The sequence below is a fragment of the Diabrotica virgifera genome, chromosome 1, assembly GCF_917563875.1.
Source record: "Diabrotica virgifera virgifera chromosome 1, PGI_DIABVI_V3a".
In the NCBI taxonomy this organism is placed as follows: domain Eukaryota; kingdom Metazoa; phylum Arthropoda; class Insecta; order Coleoptera; family Chrysomelidae; genus Diabrotica; species Diabrotica virgifera.
Window position 1 is genome coordinate 296410170 of NC_065443.1, and position 15239 is coordinate 296425408.

General features: G+C 32.7%; 1 protein-coding gene across 1 annotated transcript in view; it reads right to left on the bottom strand.

Moving 5' to 3' along the window:
* LOC126885583 (ATP-binding cassette sub-family G member 4) overlaps nucleotides 1–15239 on the bottom strand; it is a 256853-nt gene that overhangs the window by 133610 nt on the left and 108004 nt on the right. Inside the window, exon 2 of the mRNA XM_050652180.1 lies at nucleotides 916–957. The gene's annotated coding sequence lies outside the window, so the exon portion shown is untranslated. The remainder of the gene's footprint in view (nucleotides 1–915; nucleotides 958–15239) is intronic.

The following is a 15239-nucleotide window of genomic DNA, read 5'->3' on the forward strand; positions in this document are numbered from 1 at the left end:
TGTTGTGCGAAAATGAGAAGATTTTTAGATAAGGCTGTGATACCAGACAATGTATTAATATGGATAAGTAGTGGGATTAGTCACTGTGTTAGATTTTATTTTTTTTTAGATTACTCTAATGTATTAATGTTAATTATTAGACACTCAAGATTCTAAAAATTCAGTATATAAAAAATGTAAAACAATAGTTATTTATGAAACAGTTCGTGAAGTATGCTTTTTGCGAACGCACGCGATATTTAGAGCAAGAGCGACAACGGAGAGAGTGCTATACATCGCGTAAGTTCGCAAAAAGTACTTCACGCACAGTTTCATACAATATTTTATCTATGATGAACAAATTAAAACTGTAACTCTTCGTCACTGGAATTTATTTCTATTCTACAATTTTTAGAACTTTGACATTTAAAAATTCTAACTTCTTTCAAACCACGAAACTGTCAAAACTTTTGTCGTAATTTATTGCTCATTATGTCATCACCATGACAACGCGAAAGTTAAGGATATTTTATTATATGAAAGTGTGTCAAAAACAGTGCGAAAAAGTAAGTCCCATTTAAAATACATTGTTACTTCACGCACACATTAAACACTTCACGCACTGCTATCTATAATGACAGTTTTCACAAACTAAAAACATACATAATATGACATAGAGTAGATAAACAATTTTTTGATTACCATCTCAAAAATATTGTACCTATGAGGAAGCAATAAAAAGAAATTCGCACAGTTTATTCTGCCAATTCTGTCATTCTGCGCTATTCATGGACGTGCAGTTTTAACTCAAAATATTCAGTGTTTTACTATATAAAATATAGTACCTATATAGTTATGTTTATTATTGGATAGAAATAATTTAAAAAGACTGACTAAAATTAAATTAACCCTGTAAAAAATGCTCAGTTTACTTACTTTTCACATCAATTTTAACTAGGATAATTAGGAGTCATTTTTCTGAAACAAAAAAGAAAAGATATAAAATACAAAATAAAAATACAACACTTTTTTATTTTCACAGAATGTTGTCGACTTGAAATGTTACGCGATAATACCTATAAGCTTTCTCAAAAAATAAATAGTCCAAGTAACCAATGTAGTGAAACTGGTCTTTGTATATTTTGGTAGTTCGGCTTTAAGCTATAGTTCGGCGGCTGGTTTTTTCTGGTAGTTAAATATGTAACTAAAAATACTTATTTTTACTTAGGTATATAGGTACTATTAAAACAGGACAATATCCTATGTGATAAAATTAATATTGGTTTTTTTTATTTACATTTCACCTTACATGAGCCCTTTCATTTTTATAACATCATGTTGAACAAAATGTTTGTAACCTAAATGGAAAACAACACATCTACACTATTCACAAGAAGATATCAAATTTCGCCGCCTTTAAAGCCGTTCTACAATATTATGTGAGCACCACACTCTCGGCGAAGTCGATCGAAGTTCAACAAGTACGAGAGTGTAGACGGCCACCTTATGCTACTTTGCTGCGACTCGGTCTACTTCCATTCTGAGGCGGTTTTTGGGATCGAGTCAAAGGGATCGATGTCGGTATCGCACCACTTGAATGTGTTCCTCGCGAAGTAGAACGAGTGGGTAGTGACGGGTACTTCGGACTTCGGTCAACTTTGGCGAAGTAACTTCGCCGAGAGTGTGATGCTCGCTTAAGTTACTAATTGTAAACAAAAAGGAATCAAATTTCGCCGCCTAAAGCCATTCTACAAAATAAGTTCTACGACTATACTCTAATTGGTTTTTAACATTGCCTTCAAGGTTTCTATGACAAGACTCTTTCTTTTTTTTAATCTATTTTGCTGTGATATATTTCTTTATATTATACGTTATAACGGTCCGAAGGTCAACGAACACCCCTTAATTTTTTTTGTGTTAAGACAATAACTATATTACGACCCCGGTATAAGCGTTTTGTCTAATAGATGCAGTTAAATTCATATTTGTTTATCGAAGAATCGTAAGTTCTCACAAACCTTTCGTACTACGTGATTTATTCTTGATTCTCACGAATAGTCGAATGTATAATCTGTTTCTACGCAGAATGTGACGTAATTGTTTTTAAGTGTATCAGCGGTGTTTGCCGAGAGGCTCACCGCCAAAGGCATCAAAGTCATAGATTTTTCAGTAAATTGTTTTTACCGACAGAAAGTCGGGGGTTTTATTTATTTTAGAGTTGGAATATCGATAAGAGCCTTTGAGTGTGTTTATATAATCTAGCAAGTGTTTTTATTGCTGACTTAGCATTTTCCATGAGAAAGGGCCTTTCGCTGTGACTACGTCCAACTACAACTAAGCATTTTTTTGGTGAGAAAAATGGGTTTAGTGAAATATTGAGGTCTCTTTGTGTATTCTTTTCATTGATTGGATGAGCTGTTTTGGTATACGCCAAAGGGATTACCCTGGTGCGTAATTAGCAACTTCTTATTGGTTAGGATTTGATTAATTGAGTGTTTTGGATCTGATGTTGGTAGAATGGGAGGTTTTTTTTTTGAAAGAGGGAACTCAAGTTTGAGGAGATCGGTCGAGTTAGTTCCATTAGGGCAGCCATCAAGTTAAGTTTTGTCTGGCAGAGAGAAAAGTTGCCGGTGCCTCGGGCCGCCAATATGCGGTTACCGGCAAAGTTAGTAGTGAAGTTCCAGTTAAGTTTTTTTTGCAATTGTATTGCAGAAGTAATTGTGTTTAGTTAGTGTTTACCCCATCATGGCTTAAACAATCTACAGACCACCGCGTTTTCGCCGTTTTAAGCGAACGCGATATTCTTGTACTACTGTTGGTACCACCGTTCTTTACAAGCAAGTAGAAGTTAAGAAGTTTTCTTTTTGTGTTTCAACACCCTAGTTGCTTTCATTTCAGTATTTTTGATCCAGTTTAATGAACTAGATAACAAGATTTTTTAAATATTTTTGTTCGAGTACCTAAGTGCTAATTTATTTTGACAATGCTGAATAATTTTTCTATAAATTTTCTTATGAACTATTGGTTTCATCAAATATGTACTGTTGCTGTATCTATTAGTATTGTGGAGTGACTTTTGTGCAGTGAAATCGCGCCTTGGACTTACAACAACCAGGAAGACTCAAGGGCAATGATTAAAAGGTATTTTTTTATGTAGAACTTTTCTTTCATTTATTAAATTGGTAATCTCGATCTCAATCTGTAACACCGTGAGATCGCAGATTCATCATTTCGTTTTTGTTTTAATAAATAATGTTCAATTTGCTAAATACAATCTTATTATTTCTCTTTTCCTTCTCTCTTGTATCGCAAGAACAATAAAGAATTTGCTGAGTATAGTATAGAGTAGACAAGGTAAGCCACACCATATTTGCTGTAAATTTAAAGTATATTGTATATTTTTTTATTTGACTATGTTTTTTTGTTTTGTTTTGATTTATCTATCTTTCGTTTATTATTTCTATTTTTTGTATAAATTTTTGGTTCCCTTTACGTAACCAGTGGCGCCCAATATTTTATTTTTTTTTACATTTTTATTTTGATTTTTCTATTTATTCTATTTCTAAGCTAATAAGAGTATACTATAACATCCCTTAAGAATCCACAGCCCTTAGATCTCTGAGACTGGAGCGACCGTGGCCATGTTCTTCATAGTGTAACATCCCCTTATATGACATATCAACATGTTGTCAAAGTTCTATTCCCCTTACATGTTTCAACGTATTTAAAACGAAAACCTGATAAAAGTATAGACATACCTAAAGAAGAAACACATCCTGAAGGAGAAGATTATAATAAATATGCAGAAGAAAATTAATGTAAAAGCTAGATATCTCTATGTAGAACATCATACAAAGTGTATGGTCTAAGTAGATATTGTTAAATACTTGAAAATCCAATTAAGTTGGTCCACAGAGAGGAAATATTGATAGAGAAGAAAAAAAGGAGAAAAGGTAGTGGTGCCGTAACAGTCTTAATTAGCAATTATAATGAAAATTAAAACCACCTTTTCTTTCCATTTTCTTCTGTATTGATAGAAATAAATCTAGTTTGAAGGTTACAAATTTATTACAATTTTAACTTAAATCTATATTTAAATTAACATGAAGCGTGACTGACATGAAAGGAGGTTTAAAAAATCGTTTTTATAAGTATTTGCTAAGTATTAGGAACATGGTTTGTTTCTTATTTTAGGCACAGTAGGGATATTTTAAATAAAAAAGCTTTAGGATAAATAAACTCATTGTTTTTGGTTAAATAACGATATGAAGATATGTCAACAAATCTGTATTTTTAATGATATAACAGATCTAGTTGTACAGGGTGTTTCCCTAAGTTCGTCATCAATAGAGTGCTCAGAGAAACTAAACAGAAGCATGCAGAGATTTCTTCGTTTTAGATCTTGTTATTTTATGCCTTATCTTATCTTTGATTTCTCTTGAATCATCACAAAGGTTGGTAAAGAACAGCAGTACCAACCTAATATTGGTAAATTCACCAAAGATAATGACATTAGGTGAATAAACCTAGCTAGTTTACTAATATGGTCGGATTCAACCCAAAAACATACCTATATAAAGGAGCAAAATAAGAATATAAAGGAGCCTGATAGCAAAATAAGAATACAAGAAGAATATAAGCGAAAAAATTGGAAGACCGCTAAATTTGCGAAGAATAGCAAGGTTGTAAGAAAATCATACAGAAAATAGCTAAAGAAACTCTTCTTCTTCGGGTTTCACCTCCCCGATGAGGTTCGAGACCAATATTGTAGTCTTTTTTTTTTATTTTATTTGGGATACAGACAGGACAAACCCATAAAAGTATCCACTGCAGAATTTCAGATACATTTACAATTTTACAAACTGATATATAACTACAAACTAAAAGTAAAACTATTCATTGAAGTAAGAACATAAATACAGAAAATGATATATTATGTATGAACAAAAGAGAAGAAAAAAAAAAGAAAAAATGAGAAAATAAGCGATAACAAGACTGAATACACCAAAAGACTAAGTTTCAAGGAAGTGATTCTTCAATAGTTTTTTAATCATATCCGCTTTATGAAAGAAGATATCAATATCCACAACGCTAGACAATTTATTATAAGTATTTGTCATTCTATGAGCAGGTGAATTTAAAAAGTAATTTGTGCATGCTTGGTCCGTAACAAAAGTATAATTATTTCTAGTAGTGTGGCTTGGAGTACGAATTTTCAGGAAATTTATAAGGTCAATACAAGCTACATTATTATTTAGGACCTTGTGAAGAAATAAGACATCCACAATTTGTCTACTATGCTCAAGAGAAATTATTTTTAAATTAGAGCGAATGCGTTGTCTATCACTATCAGGATAAAATTTCCTTTTACAATAGGAAATAAACTTGTTTTGAATGGATTCTACTTTAGAGATGTATACCGAATAACGCGGATTCCAAATAATAGAACCAAACATTAAAATACTATTGACATATGCCATATATAACGTTCTAATGGTAAAAGGGCTTTGTAACTCAAAACAAGTTCTATATATGAAGCCCAATTGCTTACTGGCTTTTCTAGTAATATTAGAGATATGTTGATCAAAGAGTAGCTTACGGTCCAAAAGTATACCAAGATCTTTAACGCTTTCTACTGCATGCAATACACAGTTAGAAATTTCATATGTGTTATAGTTTAAGTCAGGGCTGCTGCGAGAAAAATGTATATAATTACATTTTGAAACATTTAAAAACAGGTTATTTCTTACACAATAATCAGATAAATTGTTTAAGTCTTCTTGAAATTGAATTCTATCATTAGGACATGAAATACAGTGATATATCTTTAAATCGTCGGCATACATAATAAATTTAGCAAATTTAAAACAGGCAGAAATTTCATTAACATATAAATTAAAAAGTAAAGGACCTAAATGGGACCCCTGAGGCACTCCTGACGTAGTGATCACAGCACTGGATTTAAAAGCTCCTAAAGTTACTTGTTGTGATCTATTTCTGACGTATGAGTCAAACCATCTTAATAAATTACCATGTATACCGATTTCAGATAGTTTCAAAACAAGAATCGAATGATCGATTTTATCGAAAGCTTTACTGAAATCAGTATAAACTGAATCAACGCTTTTTCTCTCACTTAGACTTTGAAGTATGTATTCAATGTATAAGAATAAGTTTGTATCGACTGAACGTTTTTTCATAAAGCCATGTTGTTCAATATTAAGTAGGTTTTTTACGTCATAATAAAGAAAATCAGAAATTATACTTTCAAATACCTTACTAAAAATATTTAACTTAGAAATAGGTCTGTAATTTTCAACTTTGCTTTTATTTCCGGATTTATGAATTGGAATAATAAAAGCATTTTTCCATTTATCAGGAAATTGATCGGCATTAAGTGATTTATTAAACAACAGAAATAAAGGTTCTGTTAAAGATTGTTTACAGTTTTTAATAAAATCAGCAGGTAGCTCATCTGGTCCAGGCCCTTTATGAGGTAAATTTTCAAGTTTATTTTCAATAATTTCGCGAGTAATAGTTAGTATGTTTACAGATATTTAAAGGCGTGTTAGTGTAAATATTACCAAAATTGCTAATCTTGACTAGCAAAATTGCTAGTCTTGACTTTATTTCCAGTTGGTCTAAATAGTTGGTTGTAAGTAGGACCGAACCAATATCTTAAATGCTTCAACCCAGTTCTTCCTCTTAGATCCTCTAACAGTAAGTTACATTTAGAAAAACTGGGCAATTACGCTGGATGTACCATGTGCAACCGATGCAGAAGAACCACATATCCAAGAAACTAACTCAACCAAGATTAAGACAGCAATAGGAATATAGTATAGTACGGTTCAAATGAAAGGAATAAATTAATTTTGAATTTTTCGTTAAGTTTAGAAGAAACAGTTGAAACCCAGATTTTTAATTTCATAATTTCAAACGAGCATTCCGTGGGATTTGCTACGCTATTGTTACAAAATTGCTGACGTGACCAATGCTTTTTATAAGTAATTCATGTCAGGTGAGTAATGCATAATTTGAAAAGTATTTTAATTTTTCATCCAACAGTGTGAATGTTTTTTAGTCATTGCATTTTTACGGGGCCAAATATTTGAATTACTACAGTTGTTGTTTATTGAATACAATGAAATTAAAACAAATGTTTAAATTGACGGCCATAACACGACTATAACACAACGAAATTGAGAAACTATGATCTATTTTTGAACTTTTCAATAACTTCTGGAGTGATTTAATACATTTCAAACCTGTTATTTTGCTGTTTTACTGTCCGCAGACTTCACTTTTTAAACAACCAATAAAAAATTAAGAGGAGTTAAATATGGAGCCTCCGGTGGCCATTGGATTGATCTGCTCCGCTCAATTCATTTATCATCAAAGAGATTGTTCCACAGGTTTTCCACCAATATTGCATAGTGAGGGAGCGCACCATTTACACAATAAACAATCTGAATAAACCACAAAGTTTTGTCGGTTGATTAGAATTGATCACCTCTAGAGAAAATACAATTTTTTGTGAAAGTCAGTAATTCATATGTTATTAAAAATCAGTCGATAATTTTAACATCTATTATTATAAGACAATGAATTACAACTATTAAAGGAGTAAGATAACTATTCACTATGAAGTTTTAAGATATTATAAGTCCATGAGCGGAAACAATAGAGGAATCTGCATCAACAGAACATAATTATTATTGAACCATGTTAAGTTTGCTAATCATAGCTCAGGTACTATCTTTTACTAGTACTAGTAAATAGTACGTACTAATGATGATAACAACTAAGGAAAAACTCAAAAAATGAATAACAGCACAAATATAGAATATGTTCAAGAATAAATCTGTGGCTTGGTTCTAAAAGGGCCAATGTCAATATTTTACTCTTTTGTACAGCTTTATTTAAAATTTAATATTGACAAAACAAAACGGAAAAAATTGACATTGGCCATTTTAACACCAAATGAGATACTGTGGCTTGGTGTTAAAATGATTAATGTCAATTTTTTCCGTTTTGTTTGGTCAATATTAAATTTTAAATAAAGCTGTACAAAAAGGTAAAATATTGACATTGGTCCTTTTAGAACCAAGCCACAGTACTTAGAACATGCTGTCAAGGCTAATAAAAGTAGCTCAGAACAGAGAAGCAAACAGACGAATATGATAGGGATCGGTAAGTAGATTCTATAACACATTATTACATAATGAAAATAAGGAATACTTTGTCGTACCTGTTCTAACATAATATGGTGTCCAGATCCAGATATGGCATGTACCAGGGATATTTTAGATGGAATAAAAAAGCTATTCCAAGACAAATTCTAGGAATATCATTGCAAGACAGAAATAAAATAAATGGCAAATGCAAAACCAAAACAACATACAACACCCTCTAATACTAAAATGGTGTTGGGCTGGACATAACAGAAGATACATGAAGATGAAACAAAGTGCTTGGACGGTAGTGACCAAATAGTGAAAAAAAAAGAAGTTTTAGATATTTTTCACATCTACTGTCATACTGTGGTCATACTTTGTTTGTCCTTTCTACAAATATTGTATGAAGGACAAATAATGTTATGATTAGTACTTTATCTTCAAACAATATTAGTCCAGTAGTCGGAGAGATAGAAGCGGATTTTGTGCGTGATAAGTAATATGGAAAAACTATACGGGGATATGTTGAATTAGTTGTGTACATGACTTTCACCAACGGCCGGAAACCAGAGTTGGGGCCGAGGGTAGTTATAAGGGATCAAAGTCGCGGAGTTTATTATTTTTTTTATGACGCTCATGATCGAGATAGTGGACCAAAATGTGGGAATAAGTAGGTCATGACGTAACTAAGTAAAATCTATAGGGGCGGAACGCTGCGTGGCCGACAAAGGGGTGGGGGTAGGGGTGATTATAAAAAATATAAAGGGGACAGAGTGCACTAAAATTTGGGAATAAGTAGACCATGACATAACTAAGTAAAATCCTCAGAGCCGGAAACCAGAGTTGGGCATGAGGGTAGTTATAAGGGGTCAAAATCGCCGTTTTTATTATTTTTTTTGTGACGCTCATGATCGAGATAGTGCACCAAAATTTGGGAATAAGTAGGTCATGAGGTAACTAAGTACCATATCCAGGGGTGGAACGCTGCGTGGCCGATAAAGGGGTGGGGGTAGGTGTGAATATAAAAAATATAAGGGGTTTTTTGCGACATGCTGGATTGAGATAGTGCACCAAAATTTGGGAATAAGTAGACCATGACTTAGCAAAGTAAAATCCCCAGAGCCGGAAACCAGAGTTGTGGATAAGGGTAGTTTTAAGGGGTCAAAGTCGCAGTGTGTATTATTTTTTTTGTGACCCGGCACAACATTTGTCCCCCTCGCAGCGTTCCGCCCCTGGAGATTTTACTTAGTAATGTCATGATCTACTTATTCCCTAATTTTGGTGCACCATCTCGATCACGAACGGCAAAAAAACCCCATATATTTTTATACTCACCCCTGCCTACCACCCCTTTGTACCCCAACCAGCGTTCCGCCCCTGAAGATTTTACTTAGTTACGTCATAACCTACTTACTCCCAAATTTTGGTGCACTATCCTCATCATGAGCGCCACAAAAAAAAATAATAAAAACCGCGACTTTTACCCCTTATAACTACCCTCGTCCGCCACTCTGGTTTCCGCCTCTGGGGATATTACTTAGTTATCTCATGGTGTACTTATTTCCAAATTTTGGTGCACTATCTCAATCACTAACGTCGCAAAAAACCCCTTACATTTTTTTATATTCACCCCTGTCCCACCCCTTTGTCGACCACGCAGCGTTCTATTCCTGGAGATTTTACTTAGTTACGTCATGACCTACTCATTCCCAAATTTTGGTGCGCTATCTCGATCATGAGCGTCACAAAAAAAATAATAAAAAACGGAAATTTGACCCCTTATAACTACCTTCCTTCCCCACTTTGGTTTCCGGCTCTGGGGATTTTAATTATTTATGTCATGGTCTACTTATACTCAAATTTTGGTGCACCATCTCAATCACGAACGTCGCAAAAAACCCGTTATATTTTTTATATTCACCCCTACCCCCACCCCTTTGTCGGCCACGCAGCGTTGAGCCCCTTGAGATTTTACTTGGGTACGTCATGACCTACTTATTCCCAAATTTTGGTACACTATCTCGATCATGAGCGTCATAAAAAAAATAATAAAATCCGCAACTTTGACCCCTTATAACTACCCTCGGCCCCAACTCTGGTTTCCGGCCGTTGGTGAAAGTCATGTACACAACTAATTCAACATATCTCCGTATAGTTTTTCCATATTACTTATCACGCACAAAATCCGCTCCCAGCTCTTAGACTACAGGGTAATAAGGTTTTCTCCATGACACTTAAACAGCCAGGGTACTGAACCGGTTTTTCGACAGGCAATACCTATAAGAACAAATTGTAACTATTTCCTGCGTAGGGAAGCGTTCAAGTATTACGTAACGCAGTTTGGGGGGGAGGGGGGGTTTTGTAAAACGTTACGGCGCGTTACATGGGGGGGAGGGGGGTTCGAACAGCGCGTTAAGTAACATTCTTTTTTAACTTAAATAAAAAAAACTACATAATTTCTTTTGTTTTACATAGACCTCTGAATTGTATTATGTTGCACCCTCACGCAAATTTACCAGATCTACTGATTTTTCAGCAGCCCTACTGATTTTGAACTCCGATCTACTGAAAACTGTATAAAACCTACTGATTTGAACTCCAATCTACTTATATACTGAAAACTGTATAAAATCTACCGAAAACTCTAAAAAAAAATTCATTGCTTAAATATAAATTTCTCATTCACAATTATACAACCCGAAGCCCAACATCCAACAGCGCATTAATCTTCTTTCGTTTCACTTCACCCAAATTATATTTTTGATGGTAAAGTTAGCGACATAGAATTTTCAGGGTAAAAATGATGTCAAGTGCCTAACCTAAGATAACAAGGGATTCTTTCGTTGAGAATTGTTTTGTTTTAAATAGACCATGTGTCATATTATGTTTCCAATATCCGGAACTGTTCGCTCGGAGTTATTTGTGGGTTTATCGGATGAATAGATAGGTAGGTACTTTATATTTTGGTAAAATTGAAATGGGTAATTTTTGTCTTTTCTTAGAAGATGAAAAGATACATATTATGGGAAGAGGTTGCAGAGGGAACTACATGCTCATAAATCATGTATGTTTTCTGAAGTCCATAACATGCAGTATCGTTTTCAGCAGTAGGTAGGTATTCATTATTCATTAATGTTTTAAATACGGAAATTTTCAAATTATTTAAAAATATCTTTAAATAAAAAGCATTAAATACAAAATCCACTATATTGATACTTAGTTTAGAAAATTGATAGATATTTTAAAAAATAATACCCTTATTTAAAGTGTGATTCCTGAATTATTAATTTCAAAGTATTATGTGGTTAACATCTTGACGAAAATTATACATAATTTCAAAATTTCACCTTGCATTATTCATAATAGACCCTACATAATACACATTTTTGAGATGAGGTTGTTAAGCAGCTTTTAAAAACAAAAATATACAGGGTGTTTAATTAAAATTAAAGATAATGGACTACGCTAGGCTTGCATGAATCTCCCTGTACATTTATATTTATGTTTAAAAAGCACACATTTTTATATATGAAAATCTACGGGTCCCAGCGTTTTTTAAAATTATTTAAAACAAGGACAGAAATAATTTTATTCCATAAGTGCCTTCTTATAAGGTGTTTCAGAAAAAGTAAACACGATCTCTAGGATAGGTGGAAAATTAAAAAATAATTGGGGTTTGCTTACTAAATAATTTTTGTAACGGCATGCGTTTTCACGATACAGGTTACTAAGCAAAATAAAATGTTGAAATAATAAATATGTTATTTTATTTTAAGCTTTTATTAAAAAAGATAAACTAGAAGAATGCATGAAAAGAACAATAAAGAATGAAACCAAAAATGTATGTAAGGATGGGGCCAAGTAGGGAAAATGCAAATGTAAATGTAAAATTAATAATAAAAGATTATTATTGTAAGTTTTGAACATATTTCATGTCATGGGACATGAAATTACGAGTGGCAGGGATAACCAGACACATGAACTGAATAGAAGAATCGTTCTTGGGTGGGCAGCATTTGGAAAACTGAGAGAAACTTTTAAAAGTGAGTTGCCCACATGCCTAAAGAGAAAAGTATTTGATCAGTGCATCCTCCTAGTCTTGACGTACGGATCAGAAACACTTACCTTAACTAAAGCCTCGGCTACCAAACTAAGAGTAACGCAGAGAAGAATGGAGCGCTCAATGTTAGGAATAAAATCAAATCAAATCAGGAGAAGAACAAAGGTGACTGACGTTATCGAAAGGCTAGCCAGGTTGAAGTGGAGATGGGCAGGACACATTGCCAGAATGACAGATGGGCGATGGACAAAAAGGTTATTGGAATGGAGGTCAAGCGAAGACAACAGAAACGTCGGTCGACCGCCTACAAGATGAACTGACGACTTAAGAAAGCTAAATAAAAACTGGATGAGAGCGGCGCAGGATAGACGTGGTTGGAAACGAGGGGAGGAGGCCTATGTTTAGCAGTGGACATTTAAGTCTGAATGATGATTCTAAGTTTTTATTATTACCTCAAATGCCATTAAAATAATAACAAAGTTCTTTTACCGAGTTTCCGGTACTTTTCCAAACCTCGTTTTCCATTTAGGGACAAATGGCCACTTGGGTGTTACGTAACGTTTAGGTAGGGGGGTACAGAAAAACGTTACGGTGCGTTACATGGGTGGAGGGGGGGGTCAAAAATCGTCAAAAATTGCGTTACGTAATACTTGAACGCTCCCTAGGATCTGGCGGCCATTTTTATTTATAAACAATTTAGTGTAAAAAACGACCTTTTATCCTCTTTTTTTTCTTCAAATCAATGGAAAACAGTAAAACTTATGGTTTTTTTAGTACAAACATCTTCGAGAGCATGGAAAAGCTTTAAAATGGCGTATTACAAAGTTTGATATACTCATTTATTGTTAATATAATTGCGAAAAAAGGTCGGAATTGCAAAAGGAAATTAGTTTCGCAATAACTGTTGTAAAAATTAGTGTACAGCTTTGAAATTTTTGTCAAATGGGTTTTTTTGGTTCTTAATATGTGACAAAAATTTCAAAGCGATTAATTCGATTGTTTAAATTTCATTCAAATTGTTTATCCCAGACAGCTTTTTTGCAATAACTTAAATCAGAAAAAAATTATGTTAGAACCATTCTACAGGTGTCAAAAGAAAGAGCATGAGCTAAATTTTCAAATTGGTTTAAAAAAGGGAATAAAAATGCATTTATTAGTAATAAATAATTATGCATAAGTATCCTCAATATTTCCTTATAAACTTTTTATTTTTTTTATTTAATAAACTATATATATTTATTACAATTTTTTATCAATTATTATATACCTAACATTACTTGGTAGTTGTGCACCAAAAATACGGTAAAAAGTAGATTATTTTGAAGATAGTTATTCAAAAAGTTTATAAAGAAAAATTGACGATACTTGTGCATAATTATTTATTACTAATAAATGGATTTTTAGTCACTTTTTTTAAAAGCAATTTGAAAGTTTAGATCATGCTCTTTCATTTGACACCTGTAGAATGGTTCTAAAATATTTTTTTCTGACTTACGTTATTGCAAAAAAAAGTTCTCGGGATAAACAATTTGAATGAAATTTAAACAATTGAATGAATCGCTTTGAAATTTTTATCACATATTAAACACCAAAGAACCCTCATTTGACAAAAATTTCAAAGCTGTACACTAATTTTTACAATAGTTATTGCGAACTTAATTTTTTTTGCAATTTGGACCTTTTTTCGCAATTATATTAACAATAAATGAGTATATAAAACTTTGTAATACGCCATTTTAAAGTTTTTCCGTGCTCTCTAAGATGTTTATACTAAAAACACCATAACTTTGACTGTTTTCCATTGATTTGAAAAGAAAAGGAAAAAAGGCCGTTTTTTGACATTAAATTGTTTATAAATAAAAATAGCCGCCAGATCCTACGCAGGAAATAGTTACAATTTGTTCTTATAGGTATTACCTGTCGAAAAAACGCTTCAGTACTCTGGCTGTTGAAGTGTTACGAACAGGGTATATTTTTCCCTTATTACCCTGGCCTATAATTCTTTGAATTAGCTAATAATACCTGTTTTGTTTGTTTCCAGATAACAATCTTTGGTCAATTGCGAATAATTATTCACTTATTTCGTCATTTATGCATTTAACATACAAGACTAAATTGATTGACAAAAGAATAAGTACATATCATGCGAAGGGCAATTGGAAGGTTAAGTGTGCCCGTTAAATAGGTTGAGAAAGTACCGAAAAATGTTGATAATAATAAATTGTAAATTTCTTATATTAATAAATATACTTATTATTAAGCAAGCGAAAGCTTTACTTTAATAAAATTAAAATAATATTAAAAATAAAACTTTATTGGGATAAGTTTTCTGGTAATACCTTCGTGGTTTCTAAAATTTGCAAACCAACAAAATGCTGGAGCAAATAAGGCTGAGGGAGTTGCATCTTAGTTATTGTCTGTCCATCGCGGTAAAATTTAAACGAAAAATGCCCAGTTAGAAGTAAAACTAATAGAAATAAATAATCATTTCGTTGTAAAACGAAACAAGAGCCGTCTTATATTTTAGTTCGTTCAAAGAGCACTCTGTGTGGAGAGCTTGGCAGTCTAGAGCTTATCATCTTAGAATGTAACCAGAAATAGAATAGTACATTACAGTTATATGTAGATCTATGTAAAAATAAATGTTTATTTCTAATAAATCTAAATTTAATAATATTTTATAAAATATAGAAATTTTAAAATGTTTATATGAACACACCAAGAGATGTAAATTTAAATTATAACCTGTCAACAAATATTAGGCTTTAGTAGTATGCCGACAACCTTTGTTTTTTACCTAACGTTTTCTTACCCCCCTAACCGTGGCCTAATTTTGTTACGTCTACTATAAAAATGTCCTGACTGGCCCCTGGACGAGAAGTTATGTTACCCAGTTTTCTTCCAAGTTTCCCTAAAATTTTCCTGCTTTAGTTTTAGTGTAAACATATTTATAGATATAAAAAAACAAAAAATAAATAAATAAAAAAGAAAAAAAAAATAAAAAAAAATGTATAAAAAAAATA